General features: G+C 46.3%; 1 long non-coding RNA gene across 1 annotated transcript; it reads left to right on the forward strand.

Annotated features, from left to right (window-relative positions):
* The first annotated feature begins 627 nt into the window (after nt 1-627).
* LOC134163049 (uncharacterized) lies at nt 628-5,315 on the forward strand. Its single transcript, XR_009964543.1, has 3 exons — nt 628-1,064; nt 1,446-1,565; nt 4,375-5,315. It is a non-coding gene; the product is annotated as an uncharacterized LOC134163049 (long non-coding RNA).

The following is a 5,315-nucleotide window of genomic DNA, read 5'->3' on the forward strand; positions in this document are numbered from 1 at the left end:
ATGAATGAGTGAAAGAACAAATGAAAAAGAGGTCTTCAACAATGGCATAGGGCCTAATTTAAGCAGAATAATCCAGCTAATTTCTCTTTAAATAAATGTATCAGCAGAGCCCAAAGTGTTTGAGTTGGTCCCAGTCAAAGCCTCAGTATCAAACTTTCATCTCTTCTTGACAGAGCAATTAAAGGGAGGGATACAGGCTCGGAAATGTAACCAAGAGTCGACTGAATATTTAATACAGTTCCAGGCTTTGAAAGCCCCAACAAACCAGTGGGATGGGGAAAGCTGATGACAGCTTTATCTTAATAAGGAAACGGGGGGAAAAACCCAGGTGGCATGTGTTCTGCAGAGAAGGAATGGAAGCGCAGCACTGGCAGCAGTGTTACTCCAAGCTGTAGCTGGGAGCATAAGCACCTGTAAGTGAAGGACAAGAGGGATGTCCTGACAGCCACAGGGCTGTTCCTGTGCAGCGAGAGGGAAGCAGGTAGAACTGCATTGTGAGGCTTTTAGGTTAAGTTTGACTGGTGCCTATCTCCCTCTAAAATCCAGAGGAGGAGAAACAAAGCATCAGACCTTGTAGGTAGGCTTCCTACCCATGGACACTCTGTGACCAGAGCCTGTGGAGGGGAGGATGCTCAATGAGTGTGGTTGCTTGTATGCCTCCGTTCTCAGCATGTGAATCTGATTTGGCCTGGTCCCTGGGAAAGCAATTAAAGCTGCCAATGTGGGGCAGTCAGAGGCTCCTGAAGCAGTAATCCTCCCCCATTCATGCCTGATTTGCGCTGTTTCTTTGCATCAGGGCAAATTGCAGCACCAGTGCAAAATAACAGAGAGCAGCCGTAAAGGCTGGATGAGGCCGCTGTGATGTGTTCTGCCATGCATTATCCATGCAGAGGAATTCTGCCTCGGGACCAAATCAAGAATGGATCCCTATCATCCTTGCTGCCTGGGTGGGAAACGGGCAGCACCTTTCCAGACTGTCTCCTTAGATGCTGCAATAGCTTTTCCCAAGCTGTGTTCAGTGAAGAGCGAAGTGGATCTTCCCACCTCTCCTGTCCTATCTCAACGTGAGCGCTGGGGGTGGATAGATGGGCTTTCTGTTTGCCCAGTACTGAATGACTGTGAGCAGTGATTAACAGCAGGTGGTTGAGGACTCTGGCCATGGGGTCTGCACCCTTCAGAGGCAGCAGAGGTGTGTATCTTGCCTCCCTGGGGATGCAGTTTGGGAAGCTCTGCTGTGTTACACTGGTTGGAAGCCTTTCCCAGCCCAGCAGGTGCTTGTTGTAGCGAAGGAAGTGTCATTAGCTCCAGTGAGCCTTGGGAATGAATGACTGAGAGTGAATCAATGGGAGGTTTTAGCCCTTGCACAAAGCCTAATTTAGAGAGAGCAGTTCAGCCTAATGTGCCTGAATAGCCCAGGGTGATCCCACTCCTCTTGCTGTTTGCAGGGAAGATTCTGCTTGCCAAAGAAGTTGCCTTGCCCGTGAGCACAGCCTGTGTGCTGTGTGTGATCTGAGACTGGGCCCTGAGACACCCGGAGGGGAGCTCAGCACTGGGAGGAGGTGAAGGTGAGCTTGTATGGGAGGAGAGGAGAGCTGGTGAGTTAGCATACAGCTTAGCTCAGCTGCCAGAGCTAAAGCAACTCATTAAAGGGATTAGGCACCATCCCTGACTGGATTTAGGACGGTGGCTGTTGCTATCAATAAGTAATCCTATCTCCAATCCTCTCTGGTGGTTTGGGGAAGACAGACAAGAGGGGAAGGATGGGAGGGACAGTAAGAAATGAGAGGGATAAATTAAGGGCAAAATCAACCCTGAGAGAGGCTGGCTTGCTGGCTAGCCAAGGAGCAAACTATTCTAGCTCCCTGGGCTGGGGAGAAGGCTCTGTGCTCTGGTGAAGAGCCAGGGAATGATCAGTTTGCAAGTTACTGGAACCCCCGACTGTTTCACTCTTTTTCTCCCTCCCCAGAGCTGGAGGTGCTTCACTCCTGCAAAGGATGGCATTGCAAAAACAAGCTCTGGCATGGGACCCCCCCCTTTGGCTTGCAGCCATCCAAGTTCAACCCGCTGGAAGAGGATTGTGTTGTGCAGTGGCTGGGGGATTGAGTTTTGATTAGCTCTGACACAGTCACTTATAACCTTCTCATTAGAAAATTATGTTTAATAGCAATTGTGCTGTCACCTCAGCAGTGTTTTCTGCTAATTCATTACAGGCTCACACGGTGGGAAGGGATGGCAGATAAATGGAAAGGTATCTGTTCAGGGGGTTGCTGTTTGGTGACAATATTTACGCTAATCAGGCTGCCGTGTGAAGTGACTGGAGAGCAGGAGCACAAAGGAGAAATGCTAGTGGCAATGATTTCCTTGCACCCTGGGGGAGAAGAGGTGCATCAACCCAGTGCATGCAGCAGGGAAATGTAAACCAGCAAATAACAGACCACCGAGGTACAGGGAGCTGCTGCTTGTGCTGGTTCCACAAGGGTGGTGGGTACCAACAGCAAATGCTACACACGGGGGCTTAAAGCCCAAGAAGCATCCCCAAGAAACTTCCTGCTGCTGACCTTGCAAGTGGCGTGTCCAGTATTCCACTCACATCCCTTCACACAAACTCATCCACCTGCTTGCTGCTGTATCTTCTAGCTACATATTTATTCATACATTTACAATAGCCATACATCTCTTCTTTACCTGCTCACCTATTTGCTAACTTGCCTGTCTAGTCCTCCTTCTGCAATATCCATCCAAACATGGGGTGAATGTGTCTGCTTTCTGTTCTGAATTAGAATCCAATGTTATTCCTTTCTGTGGAACACATTTTTTTTGCAAGCAACATTGTTTTGGGCCAACTGCAATATTTCTTTTCAATTGTGCCTTGAGAAGATAATAGTATAAAAGCTGTGTTCTGAAATGGCAGGTCTTAAAATGAGAAATGAAGGTGTTCCTTTCTAACAGTGTCAAAGCTGTTTCTGCTTTATCAAAAGGGATCTCTACCGGGTTTTTAATCAAAATTTCCTCCCAATTGCTTGGTGTATGGGTGGTGGAGTTGAAAACAGCAGAGCAAGATAGGAAACGTCTCCATGTCATCATCTGCATGATGCAGCCTAGTATCGAAATGCTAAGGCTTACACTTGGATATGAAGGATGTATTTATGTGTGGATGCTGATGTGTCCAAACTAAAATGCTGCTCCAGGTAAGTGCCATGTGGGAGAGCACGTGGCATGTCTGCATGTTTTGGGTCTCATAGAGGGTAGGAGAGATAAGGCTTGGCAGAGAATTTGTTGGTGGCAGCAGTGGCAGTGCATTGGTCACATCAGTAATACAAGGTGCTGCGGTGTGAGTATTTGCATTAGCTGACTTCAGGCTTGGGGGACCATGCCTGAAGCACCATCTATGCCACAGTTCATGTCATCTCAGCGTCTACTTCCATACCTGCGTGATGGAAAGGAATACCATGTGTGGGAACATAAGGAATAATAGTTATTTGCACAACTCTTTGAGATCCTTAAAGGGAAAACCCGGGAGAGATGTGAAGCATTATTATAAGGGCTGTAAGCTCTTTTCAGGCAGTTAAAGGGATAATAAATTCATTGCCCAGGAGATCTGGTAGTATAGTTCAGTGAAGAATATGGTAAGAAGGTAAGACTGCTGGAGACCAGGAGCTTTTAAACATCGATACTGAGCAGAAAGGCAATGTAGCCAGTGTTATCAAGTTGAGGGTTATCTTGGTTCTGGGTTAAAGTGAGATTGAAGGAGGGTGTAAGAAGGATCAGTGTGTGTGTGTGTGTGTGCACACCTCTTCGGGATGATCTGTGCTGTGTGTTAGCCCTGGGGTCCGAATCTCTATTCCCTCCCCAATAGGGTTGTGCAGCTTGGAAAGTGGACAAGTGGGTCCATGGACAGCCGGGAGAGATAACATGGGGCACTTGCTCATCTTGGTTGATAGCAGAGCTATGTTCAGCAGTTCTTCCTTAGGAATCATCAGAGGAAGGGAGAACTCGAAGAAGCTTTTTCTAATTCTAGGAGTTCTGTTTGCTTTCTAGCAAAAGACACGAGCGCACCAATTTGTTGTTGGTTAAGGCAGCCTTTCATAAAATACTGCATGTCTGGAGCTTGTGCTATTCCTCTGATTTGTTATTATTTAATCACAATGTAGTCAGATATTTGGGCCTAAACTCTCATTTGAATTTCTTTGGCTTCATCTTGTAGTCGTTGGATTGCTCTAATGTCTTTTTTTTTTTGGCGGATTAATGAGGCCTTTAGTACCTGCTATTGCCTCCCCACAAAGGTTTTAAACTTGTTCCAGACAAAGCACTTCTCAATATCAAAACTTTGCTTTGATAAACTAAAAGGATTGAGCTCTTTATGTCCCCCTCCAGGGAGCAATGCATCAGTGCTATCAGCATGCTCTGCGTCCGCCTTTGGTCTCCACCAGGGAAAGCAGTTATCCAGACACCAGCCCCGCTTCAGTGAATTCCTGCTATATGGATGCTTGCTAGCCGGCGTGTTTTCCTGGCCAGGTAATTTGTGAAGCTCCAGATTTGTGGCATCCTTCGGAGAGCATGGTGGGAAGCAGTGCTTGATTGCTCTCATTGCAGCTGTATCCAGTGGAGCAATTGCCTCTGCCTCACTGCTGCTCGTGCACCAGCTGCTGAGTTACTCATCTGCCTCCTGCCTCTGCTCGCTGTGGAACTACAGACACACTGTTCCATGTCCTTTGAGGCTTGAACGAGCCCAGCTTCCGGAGTGATCCAGGGCTCTTCCTGAGCAATTTTCCCTCTTTATTGCCATATACTTCTCCTTAGATCTTTGGGCTTATTTGTTAAGCAGATTTCGTTAGTATTAATTTAATTCCTCGTATCAAGATTATCAAGGAAAATTGAGTGCAAGCCTAGAAATGTGTCAGAAGCCCCATTTCTGCCTCTCTCCCTTGTTCAGTGATAGTTCTCCGTTGACAACCCATTTCCAAGGAGCCGTCAGAAAGCTGATTCTTAATCCATTTAACATGTGCTTTACTGATATCGTATAGCGCTAATTTTTTAATCAGAAGGTTGTGAGATACAAAGTCAAACATCTTACAACAGCTAAATATATTACGTCTTTGCAGTTACCCTTATCAACCAAACTTGTAATCTCATCAAAGAATGAAATCAGATTTGTCTGACAAGACCTATTTTCCATGAAACCGTGTTGCCTGATGTTAATTATATTCCTCTCCTTTAATTCTTTATCAATTGAATCCTATATCAACTTTTCTGATTACTTTGCCAGGGACAGATGTTAACTGGCCTAGATTCCCTTGTTCACTCTTGTGGCAGTT

The sequence above is a fragment of the Pezoporus occidentalis genome, unplaced genomic scaffold, assembly GCF_034315485.1.
Source record: "Pezoporus occidentalis ecotype Australia unplaced genomic scaffold, CSIRO_AGI_Poc_V1 ctg199, whole genome shotgun sequence".
Classification (NCBI taxonomy): domain Eukaryota; kingdom Metazoa; phylum Chordata; class Aves; order Psittaciformes; family Psittacidae; genus Pezoporus; species Pezoporus occidentalis.